The sequence below is a fragment of the Erinaceus europaeus genome, unplaced genomic scaffold (genome assembly GCF_950295315.1).
Source record: "Erinaceus europaeus unplaced genomic scaffold, mEriEur2.1 scaffold_372, whole genome shotgun sequence".
Lineage (NCBI taxonomy): Eukaryota > Metazoa > Chordata > Mammalia > Eulipotyphla > Erinaceidae > Erinaceus > Erinaceus europaeus.
The window spans coordinates 1-13,013 of record NW_026647920.1 but is presented as its reverse complement, the minus strand read 5'-3'; positions in this window follow the sequence as shown (position 1 = coordinate 13,013).

Below are 13,013 nucleotides of genomic sequence, written 5' to 3'. Positions count from 1 at the left end.
CGCTTCACAAGCAGTGAAGCAGGTCTACAGGTGTCTTTCTCTCCCTCTCTCTATCTCCCCCTTCTCTCTCAATTTCTCTCTATCTTATCCAATGACAAAAAAGGGAAAAAATGGCCACCAGGAGCAGTACATTCCAAGTGTAGGCACCGAGCCCCAGTGATAACTCTGGAGAAAAATAAATAAATCTTGAGAAAAAAATACATGGATGCCATGCACTGCTCTTGAAAATAGGCTTCTAGGGACCAGATGGTGGCACACTTGGCTGGGCACACACATTATAATGCACAAGGACCTGGGTTCATGCCCCCAGTCTTCACCTGCAGGGGGGAAGTTTCATGAGAGGTGAAGCAATGCTGCAGGTGTCTCTCTTTCGCTCTCCCTCTCTACTCCCTCTTCAGTCTCAATTTCTCTCTGTCTCTATTCAAAATAAGTAAATAAATAAACACATTAAAAAAGTTCTGGGGGTGGGTGGGTATCAGGACTATCTAACTAACCAGAGGAGGAAGATCTGGGAGGACTGAACAAAGCAGCTATGTTCGAGTTCGGCTTGAAGAAAACACAGAACTTAACCAAGCCAAATTTAAATTTAAAAAAAAAAAGAGGAAAGTATATCTGGGAGCAGAACAAGAACAAGGCTTCAGCAATGGCTAGTGGAAGAATAAGTTGAGAGAGCTGAAAGGAGCTCTAGAGGAACAGGATCTAACATGCTATGTGAGGCCAGGGGCAGGGGGGAGATGGGAATGGGGGGCGGGCAGCGGCCTAATAATGAGAGCCCTTGGGAGCCATGTCAAGTTTGAGAAAGCAGAGATCCAAGACGGACCAAGCATACAGAGCAAATTGGGCATGAAGCCAGCGTGACTCCTGACTCAGTCTGACTCAAGCCTGCTGGTGGAGTACCCTAAGATGGGGCTAAGGAGGACACTGCTGCAGAACTGAGGGTGCTATGTAGGTGACCGGGACCCACACTCATGTCACTAAGTATAAACAGTAGACCTTAGTCCTTATCACCCACCTGGGGACCAAGTTGGGAAAGGGGAGGGAGCTAATTAATCATAGTGACAGCTCCCTGGATGCAGTCAGAGGATTTTTTTTTTTTTCCTAAAGGCTGCTAGTTTAACCTGCCTGAGGCAAGGCTTCACTTTTATGACACCAGGAGGAAGGCTTGTTGAAAATGATGAATGCTTTTTGGAAAAGAATAACATTTTGATAGAGGCCTTTGCAATCAGCCTCCAGGCTGGGACTAGATGTGGCTTTCTTTGTGTGTTTGCACAGTGTTGCAAGCAAGGTATATAAGAGTAAGGACTCACTCGGAGAGCGTGTCAGGGTTAAGCAATAATTTTTTTACTTATTTTTAGATGCCAGAGAAGGGTCACACAATTCACATAACACACAGTCAACCCGATACCTCTCCTTACTAGTAGCTGTTCGCAGGTAAGGCTCACGACATGGTCACCAGCCACTCTGTTGCCGGGCTGGAGGTCCTTCATCTGCTGGCATGACCAGATGAAGGAAGCTGGGGAAGCAGTTGCTTAGCCTAGCTCCGTATGCTGAAGTTTTAGCAGCACCGACAGCATCCCAGTAAGTAATGTTGAAGGTGCTTCATCCAGCTGGTTTCTGAGCCTCTACTTCTGCTAGCTTGCCTCTGATTTTAAAGTTACATCTCCACTGGCCAATCAGGTTCAGGTTGACATCTTATCCTATGCATATATATGTCTCTGTCTTATCACATTATGCAGGCGCACTATGGTTACTATGGCTACTAAGGTTACATGTTCACTCCACCTAAATATACATATGTCTCTGTCTATATCACACTATGCAGGCACACTATGGTTACTATAGTTACTAGGGTTACATGTTCACTACACACAGCCATGGGACAAGAAAGCCAGCTTTATCTCTAGGCTCCAAATCAACTAACTGAGAGGGTCCTTTCATGATTAAAAATCAAATAAGTTGCTTGCCGTCATTAGCGGCTGCCTGTTCATCTGTTTTTAGGCCTGGAACTGCCATTTAGATTCACTCTTTGTTCCTTCCAAAGCCCTGTTTGCAGCTCACCATTCCAGTGTTTGACTCCCCATCAGCTCCTGAGGATCATGCTTTGGGTTTGTGTACAAGCAGGGTCCCTCCCTCAGCTGCCCAGAAACTGGGGCTCTAAGAGTTTCTCAGGCTTTGTGCTGCCCATGGTGATTTTATCCCTGTCATTTTGGCATCAGAGTCGACTGCCTTTTTCCTCATTTGTGGAATTTCTTTTTTTTTTTTTTCCTGATTGGAAAATGGCTCAGCATGAAAAAAAAAAAAAAGAGAGAGACAGCTACAGAAGAGAAAAGTGACTTACAGGAAGTACTTGAAAAGCTATTCATGGGTGGGGGGGGAGAGAGATGGCCCTTTCTGTTGGTGAGGTGCCCCTAACAGCCCTCCCACCCCACCCCCATACACACTCCAGAGCCAGATGCACTTCCATTTGAGGAGATATTGATATAATGAGTGAGAGAATGGGGGGGTTCAAATATCATGAGGGCTTTGGATCCATCTGTGGGGACTCATTTAGAAAATACTGAAGACCCACTGTGTGATAGACTGTTGTCGGAGTGTCAGGGATCCCGCAAGGAAACAAAATAGAAGGGGCGCAGGATTCTGCTTTCATGGAGTTGACACCCTTAGTGGGAGAAATGGATTATAAGCAATAAATGATTTTTAAAAATGCCATCAGGGGGTCAGGCAGTGGGGCTGTTTGAGTGTACATGTTAACAGGAACAAAGACCTGGGTTCAAGTCCCTGCTCCATACTTGTAGGGGGGAAGCTTCATAAGCAGTGAGACATCACTGTAGGTGTTTCTCTGTCTCTCTCCCTCTCTAAACCCTTTCCCTCTCAACTTCTCTCTGTCCTAAAAAAAAAAAAAAACATGTAAACAAATTAAAAAGTAAAACAAAAATGACATCAGGGAGCCAGGAAATAGCACACCTGGTAGAGCATAGACTTTATCACATACAAGGACCTGAGTGCAAGTCCTAGTCCCAGTGTGGGGAGGGGTAGGGGAAGGAAGCTTCACAATAAATGGAGCAGTGCCACAGGTGTCTTTCTGTACCTATCAAAAGGGAAGAGGATGAAAAAGAGAAGGAGGAGGAGGAGGAAGAGGAGAAAGATGAGAAAAAGAGGTAGAGGAGAAAAAGAGGAGGAGGGAGAGGAGGAGACAGAAGAAAAGAGGAGGAGGATAAAGAGAAAAAAGAAATGGCCACCAGCAGGAGAATAAAGAAAGAGAAAAGGAGAGAGAGAAAGAAAGAGAAAGTCAGATGATGGAGCTGGGGCCCTAGTCAGGGAGTCCTGAGATTCCCAAACAGACATGATGGGCCTAGACCTCGGATAAATCCCTCTCTCCATTGTTACAGGTCATTTCTATAAGGAACAACACAATAGACTCCTTTGTGGGCCCCCATAGGACCTTCCTCTCAATTTGGATCAACAACGATAGAGAATGTTCCATCCTCCAAAGGGAGGCTGGACAACATACTCTATGCTACACCTGAAGAAGATGGGTCCTGAAATTGGGGCAACTTGGAACATTCCTACTCATGACCACAGAATGTGAGATCAGATCTATAGGGATGCAGAGGTCACATAGGTTCCTAAGCTGAATATGGGCCCCAGATCACATCAACTTATGGGGTTTACAGTCAACAATATTTATATACCTCTCCCATATTAGGGAGCTATCTCTTCCCTGATCTAGCTTTATGGACCTTTTTCCAGCCATGATATCATCTCCCCAGGCAATAACTTGGATCCACCTACACATCAGATTTCAGGCTCAGGGGAAAAAAAATAGTATAGTCACAGGTTCTTTGGAATATAACTAAAATAGGCTTGCTAGCTATCTACAAAATGGAGACCCCCCCCCCAACTCTTCATCTGCACTATTCCAGCCTTTAGGTTCATGATTGGTCAACAATTTGTTTGGCTTTATATGTTAACTCTCTTTTCAGCCACCAGGTTCCATATGCTACCATGATGCTAATCAGACTTCCCTGGACAGACAACCCCAACAGTGTGTCCCGGAACCTGGATTCCCACTAGAGAAAGAGAGAGAGAGGATGGGAGTATGAATCAACCTGTCAATTCCCATGTTCATCAGGGAAGCAATTACAGAAGCCAGACCTTCCACCTTCTGCATCCCTGAATGACCTTGGGTCCATACTCTCAGAGGGATCAAGAATAGGGAAGATATCAGGTGAGGGGATGGGATACAGAGTTCTGGTAGTGGGAGTTGTGTGGAGTTGTACCCCTCTTATCCTCTGGTTTTGTCAGTGATTCCTTTTTATAAATAAAAAAAGAAAAATTAAAAAAAAGAAAGTCAAATGATGGCAAACACTCTAGCTAATGAAAAGGGAAATGAAGGAGATGACAATTTTTTGGCTATAACCAGTTTTACAAAAATCATAAGATGATTTACAATCATTTATATGGAACCAGAAAACACCTAGAATCACCAAAACAATCTTGAGAAAAAGAAACAAAAATGGAAGCATCATACTCTCAGATCTCAAACCATAAGGTCCATACTCCCTGAGGGATAAAGAATTATAATCAAAACAGCCTGGTACTGGAACAAAAATAAATATACAGATCAGTGGAACATAACTGAAAGCCCAGAAATAAACCCCCACACCTATGGACATATAATTTTTGACAAGGGGGCCAAAACTCTCAAATGGAGGAACGAGGCTCTCTTCAATAACCGGTGCTAGGAAAACTTGGTTGAAACATATACACAAATGAAAATGAACCACTTTATTGGACCAGAAACAAAAGTCAACTCCAAATGGATCAAGGACCTGGATGTTAGACCAGAACACTTTCCAATCTAAACCTCAAGGGCATCTTTGATGACTCAAACCCAAATGCAAGGAATATTAAACCAAAAGCAAATCAATGGGACTACATCAAATTGAAAAGCTTCTGCACAGCAAAAGAAACCATGACCCAAACAGGGAGACCCCTCACAGAATGGGAGAAGATCTTTACATGCCATACATCAAACAAGAGGCCAATAACCAAAATATATAAAGAGCTCACCAAACTCAGCATCAAAAAAGAAAATGACACAATCCAAAAGTTGGGAGAGGATATGAACAGAATATTCACTACAGAAGAGATACAAAAGGCCAACAGACATGAAAAATTGCTCCAGGTCACTGACTGTCAGAAAAATGAAAATAAAGACAACAATGACATACTAACTCACCCTTATGAGAATGACATACATCAAAAACTGACAGCAACAACAAATGATGGAGAGGTTGTAGGGACAAAGGAACCCTCTTGTACTGCTGGTGGGAATGTAAATTGGTCCAACCTCTGTGGAGAGCAGTCTGGAGAACCCTCACAAGGCTAGAAATGGACCTCTCATATGATCCACTGATTCCTCTCCAAGGGATATATCCTAAGTACTCAATCACACCCTTCCAAAAAGATATATGTACACCTATGTTCACAGCAGCACAATTTGTAATGGCCAAAACCTGGAAGCAACCCAGGTGCCCAACAACAGATAAGTTGTGGTCTATATACAATAGAATACTGCTCAGCTATTAAGAATAATGAACCCATCATCCCCAATCCATCTTGGATAGAGATAGAAGGAATTATGTTAAGTGAGGTAAGTCACAAAGAGAAATATGAGTATGGGATGATCCCACTCATAAACAGAAGTTGAGAAAGAAGAACAGAAAGGTAAACATAAAGTAGAATTTGACTGAGTTTGGAGTATGGCACCAAAGTAAAAATCTCTGGATGGAGGGTGAGGATAGATTTTCAGCTTCACTATAGGCGGTTGGGGGTGGGGCCACAGACCTTTGATAGTGGGAATGGTATTGTATGCACTCCTATTAACTTACAGTCTTATAAATCACTATTTGATCAATATATGGGGAAAAATAGATTGAATTTCTCAAACTTTTTGATGCATAGACCACAGTACTAAGTACATATTCCTTTAATCTAAGTACTGAAGGTTTCAAATTGGTAACCTGATTGAATTTTAACAGTGGGCTTAAGTTGTTAACACATTTCGAATAATAACTATTTCTTTAAAATATTAAATCACCTATAATCTTAGACCAGGGAGACTAGAAGCAACTGGTTGTCACTATATAACATACAGATTATGTAAATAGCATTAAATAACATAAATCGGTGAGGTCTTGTATGATACAGAAAATCCTAGCCATGGAATTTTCAAAGTAAACTGATTTGCCAAATAACTCGGTTACAATAATAATTATCTATTGTCGGGAGTCAGACAGTTGCCCAGTGGTTAAGCACACGTGGCACAAAGCACAAAGACCAGTATAAGGATACCAGTTCGAGCCCCCGGCTCCCCTCCTGCAGTGGGAGTCAATTCACAGGTAGTGAAGCAGGTCTGCAGGCATCTGTCTTTCTCTCTCCCTCTCTGTCTTACCCTCCTCTATTTCTCTCTGTCCTATCCAACAACAATGACATCAATAACAACAATAACAACAACAATGAAAAACAACAGGGCAACAAAAGGGAAAATAAATAAATTTTTAAAAATTAAAAAAATAATAATTATCTATTGTCTTCTTAAACCCTAAAACAGCAGGAACCTTCCCTATTCTTTATGAAACCCATATTTCTCCCAGTCCTGGAACCTCTGGGACATGACTTATCTTCTGCACACATCTCTCAATCCATACCATTTTATACTGCATCTGCTGAGCTCAACCAAATCAGTGCAACCAGTACCACCTCGACATGTTTCACTTCTGACTGAGTTCAGAGACACTAAGTATGGAATGTTAACCCTTCAGCTCCAGTACTCTTCTGGGATTGTTCCTAGCTCATAGAATTCTTTAATTCCATTTTGTGTGACACACTACCTAACAAAGCCACAGAACCCAAGATATAGACGAGGGCCCATGAGACAGAACACATGTGCACATGTATCCTTAAGTTAGGGGGAATATATAGCTTAATGTAAAAGTGAACAATAGTTTTCAGTGATTCAATAAGTGCCACAGGCAGGTAGAAAGATCTAAAAAAGACACTTTTTAAAAAATTAAGTACCATACTACTTAATCAAATAGTTTCTACTTAGACTTAGATACCCTCCTCACCTATTTCCTATTTCACTTCCTCAATCACTCCAAGGATAACCTTGTCAGACAAAGTAAGGACCACAAAAGCGGGATAAGCACAAGAGACTGGCACACTTGGATGGTGGCTCTTTACTGAAAACTGAAGTGTGAAACAAGGGAAGATTTTCAACTTATAGGCAGATGATTATGAAGAATATTTTCACAACTATTATTTCACTTCTGGTAGGAGGTATCAGAGAAAAATAGACTCATATATTTTAAAATGGAGAGATAACCAGCATTACAGAGATCTTCCCGCACAGTCATCACCGCCCAGCTATCATCCACATTGGTCTCCAGCTCCCACTGATTCTGTGCTCGGAGAAACTAAGATGGAACTTTCGGAAAGCAAACTGGCGTCTGTTCAGTGATCTTACCAACAAATCTATTCCTGCAATTCCAATTAACTCTATCCCCTCTGAAGATTCCTACAGGCGCTTCCGCCAAGCCATCTTCAAAGCAGCTTCCCAAGCCATTCCTCGTGGGAGACGTGCTAACTATACGCCTTGTCTTGATGCTGAATGCGAGCAACTACTAAAGCAGTATGATGAGTCGGGCGACCCAGATGTGGCTGACCATCTCATTGCCTCCCTGGATGCAGCACGCCAATCCCGCTGGCAATAACTCACGGAAAGTCTGAACTTCACCCACTCAAGTAGGAAGGCCTGGAAACTTCTTCACAGTCTGGGTGCCGGTAGCCAACCCCCTCCCGTCTCCCATCCTCCTGTATCTCCAAACTCAGTGGCCAGTCACCTAACTCAAGTTGGACGTGCTAAGATCGACCCAGTCTGGAAAAGAGAAATTTCCCATGAGTGGTCATCCCACTTCCAGTTATCTTGTCCATCTCCAAAACTCTCTCCCTTTATACTGTCTGAACTGGAAGACGCTTTGAAGAGGGTTAAACCGGGAACAGCTGCTGGCTATGATAACATCACCCCAGAACTCATTCTAAACCTGGGCCCCGCGACAAAGAAGTGGCTCGCTTCATTCCTGTCCCACATCTTGGAATCTGAGTCTATGCCCAAAGTTTGGCGTCGTGCGAAGATAATAGCGGTTTTGAAACCAAAGAAAGACCCAACACTGGCCGCCAGCTATAGACCAATTTCTCTCCTCTCCATGTGTTACAAACTCCTTGAGAGGCTGCTTCTGTCACGTATTTCTCCTCTTACAGAGAAATTCCTATCACCCGCCCAGGCTGGTTTCCGTCCAGGAAGATCTACCTGCAAACAAGCCCTGGCCCTCTCAACTTATATTGAAAATGGATTCCAAAAGAATTTAAAGACGAGTGCTGTCTTTGTTGATCTCACAGCAGCCTATGACACGGTCTGGCACCGTGGTCTCCTAGTCAAGATCTCAAGATGCCTGCCTCCATGGGTGGCCAACACTACATCGTTTCTTCTCCAAAACAGAAGATTCCGGGTGCATCTGGGTGACAAGTCTAGCAGATGGAGACTTGTCTCAAGTGGCCTCCCCCAGGGCTCTGTTCTGGCTCCTATGCTATTTAATATTTACATTAATGACCTCCCAGAAACTTCTTCAAGGAAGTTCATCTACGCTGATGATATCTGCTGTGCAACTCAGGCATCCAAGTTCGACATCCTCGAGGAAACACTCACGAAAGACATGTCTCTGATAACTGATTACTGTAAAAAATGGCGACTAATCCCTAGCACTGCAAAAACGGTATCATCTGTTTTCCATCTACACCATGCCTCGGCCTTGCGTGAGCTTAATGTGCAGCTTGGCAATACGATAATCCGGCATGAAGCCCAGCCAGTCTATCTTGGCGTTACTCTCGATCGCACTCTGTCATTTCACGAACATCTCATAAAAACTGCAGCAAAGGTGGGCGCGAGGAATAATATCATTGCAAGACTGGCCAGCTCCTCATGGGGCGCAAGCGCTTCCACACTACGATCATCATCTCTGGCATTATGCTATTCCACTGCAGAATACTGTGCCCCAGTATGGTTCCGTAGCCCCCATGTCCACTTGGTCGATTCCAAATTATATTCCTCCATGAGGACAATTTCTGGAACCATCCATTCCACCCCGGTTCCATGGCTGCCAGTTCTTAGCAACATCGCCCCGCCAGATATTCGTCAGGATGCGGCATCATCTAAGTTCATTTCCCACGTCTACGCTCCACCGGACCTGCCAATATACGCGGATATCTTCACCCACCCTGTCCAACGCTTGACGTCTCGTCACCCAATCTGGTCCCCTACGCCTACACTGAACTTCTCTGTTCCAGACTCTTGGAAACAGAGTTGGCAGTCAGCTAAAGAACAAACACCTCATCACAGACCCCTGTAAGCGTCAACCCGGCTTTGACCTAGCACGTTATGATTGGGTCCTCCTCAATCGCTATCGAACAGGCCATGGCCGGTGCGCTGCTATGTTCCATCGCTGGGGAGCCAAGACGACCCGAACTGCCCCTGCGGCTACAGACAGACTATGACCCACATAGTCAACAACTGCCACCTCTCCAGATTCAAAGGAGGTCTCCAAACTTTACATCATGCTCAACCTGACGCTGTTGACTGGCTACGGAAGAAGGGCAAATGCTAGAAGAAGAAGACAGAGAAATTTTTAAAATCATTCAAATTCCTATAAAAAATCACAAAGTAAATGGAAGAAATGCATTTTTAAAAGTCAAAGGGCACAAAGAAAATAAACAAAAAAATACAAACTGAAGACACAGAGTGACCCATCTTATAGAATGCACATGTTACCATACTACCATGTGTGAAGTCCCAGGTTCAAGCTCCGGGATCTTGATCCTCACATCTAAGGTAAAAGCTTCATGAGATGTGAAGCAATGTTATAGGTGTATCTCTCTCCCTCTATCTCCCTCTCTATTTCTCTTCTTCTCTGTAAGAAAAGAGAGGAAAGAAATGGCCACTGAGAGTTGTGGAGTCATTGTGTAGGTACCCAGACTCAGTAATAACCCGGGTGGCAAGAATAAGAAATGTACAAATAGGGATCAAAAGTAAAGAGCAAAAATATCAATATGACCTCATAAAATGGAAAATGTGTTCTTTTGTAAAATAAATAGATAAATAAATATTCTGATTGCAAAAATAATTATAAGATGCTGGCAGATGCATCTCAATTTTACAGAGATGTCAAATTTGTTTAAAATGTCCCTCTTATACATCTAGGAAATATATGTTTGCCACATCATTTAAGCACTTCCTGCATGACTGGCTCAAGGATCAAAATATAACACAGCCACTGATATACAGCCAGCATGTATTAAAACCCAGAACTTATGTGTCAAACGTTGTTCTCTGCATTCCATGTAAATTATGCCATCCAATTCTTTCAGCACTATGAAGAATCCACTATTATGGTCCCCTTTGAACCAGATGGTGGCACTAAGGCACATTATGGATCAGTCACTTGCCCAGAGAACACAAGTATTGTGTTGTCGGAAAAGTCATCATGCAGTTTTGCATAGAAAAACAAATATGGGGAGTTGGGCGGTAGTGCAGCGGGTTAAGAGCACGTGGCACAAATCACAAGGACCAGCATAAGGATCCCGGTTCGAGCCCCCAACTCCCCACCTGCAAGGGAGTCATTTCACAGGTGGTGAAGCAGGTCTGCAGGTGTCTGTCTTTCTCTCCCCCTCTCTGTCTTCCCTTCCTCTCTCCAGTTCTTTCTGTCCTATCTAACAACAGCAACATCAATAATGACAATAATAACTACAACAACAATGAAAAACAACAAGGGCAACAAAAGGGAAAATAAATAAATATTTAAAATTTTAAAAAAGAAAAAGAAATATGGCATGACTTTTCCAACAACCAAATAATAAATACCAAACCAGGTCTAGATGTTGTGAGTCCTAAATCCAAAGAGTCAACCTATACTATATGTTGACTAGTCAACCCAGGCCATTCTACAACTGATGGTCCAGGGGTTGCAGAAGCTATTAAACCAAGCACTATCTCACTGATATTGGTTAATGCTGTTTCCATTACACCGAATGAAGCAATGATCATTCTTGCTGATAGCCATATGTTAGCATGGCTGTTACCTTAGTATGATTTCTTTGATATGTAAAATGTTGGGTCTAAAATAGAAAAAAAGAAGTGTCTTCCAGTTGCATTGTCCCAACAATACTCCTCCCAGCTGTGTGACAGGCTTAATTTTCCCATGACCTTAAACTCCCCATCTGGTCCCTGGTAACCACTTGCATGGGGGAGCCTTCACGAATGGTGAAGCAATGCTGCACGTGTCTCTCTTTCTCTCTTCTTCTTCTGTTAGTTCCTATATTTCCTATCAAATAAAAGAAACAATAAAAGAAAAAAATGGCCAGTGGGAGCAGTGGATTTGTATAGGCATCAACCCTAATTATGACCCTGGTGGAAATTAAAAATTAATTAATTAATTAATTAAAGTTACTCCATTAATTATTATTTTCTTTTTATTAAAAATTGACACCAGTTTGATGGGGGGGAATTAACCAATCAAGTTGCATACCCAGCAGAATGCACACATAACTGGTTATGAGCAAGGACTCAGGTTTAAGCCCCAGGCCCCCATCTGCAGGGGAAAAGCTTCATGAGTAGTGAAGCAGTAATGCAGGTGTCTCTATCTCTGTTTCTCTCTCACTTCCTCTCTAGTGTCCTTCCCTCTCCATTTCTGTCTCTATCAAAACTAAATAAATACATCTGGTTTTTGTTTTCTTTTAAATAATTGATGATGATCCTGTCCTCTGGGTATTGAGACCATTCAGTAAATTTCAGAGAGATTTTCATTCACTGCAGGGAAGGGAGAACCAAAGAAGACAGAACATTTCTTGTCTGTAGCCTAAGTTGACAAGGTTGCACATTTTCCAGCATTTGGGAAGCTGAGATTCGGCAAAGGCATTTGACAGCAATGAAATTTATGTCTGGCTGGGAGGCGATAGTACGCCACATTTTTAAACAGTTTGGGTCAGAGGAGAAAAATGTAAAATCGGCCCCTGGCTAATGAGGCCTGATCTTCCTTTTATGGCCCTTGAGAATGCAATTAAGGCCAGCTTCATGTAAACTGCCTGTGTGCCCAGACTTTTAACGGCCTTACGTGTGTCAGGAAGGAAAATAAATCATGCCCTGTTTGTACTTCATACAGGAGGGATTATTGAGATAAACAGTTGGGGCCTGGCAGGTGTAATTTGATGGATTTGCCAATGGCAGCTGGAGCTGATAGCACTGAAATGTTGACGGAAGAAAACATGGTGAAGATTCCGATTGTTATATAAGCACCAGAGCCAGGAAAGCTCTAGTTTTCAACAGTGAGGCCCTCAGACATCCCATGTATGGGCGCAGGGAAGAATGGCAACATGGAAATGGAGACCTGCTCTGCAGGGTTGGTGGAATCCTGGAGCTCCAATGGAGCTTGGAGATGAGGACACGAAGGTCTAGAAAGATCTAGAAAGGTCTCCTGATGACCAGATATTCAAAAACAGACACCAAGGTTCCTGGCCCATGCTATTGTTACTCTAAACTGCTTCCATGAACCCTATCAAATCATGAACTGGTAGATTTGGACTTGAAGAGAGGGTTTGGGGTCCTGGTAATGCCACCATCTCTTTGAGTCTGGTCACTTCTCTGTCACCTCCACTGTAACACATGTTCTTTGTCATGATTAGAACTTACTAAAATGACGCTACTCTGTTTTCAGAATAAATTTTTTATTGTTTCTTTTCAATGCAGCACTGGAGAATGAACTACAGATTTCACATATGCAAGATAGCACAGAATGGATTTCCCAGGCCAATTTTTAAATTATGAATCCATAGAGAGGTGGAGGGGCAGACATAGATAGAGGAGAGAAAGGTAGAGAGACACCAATGCACCACTTCACCAT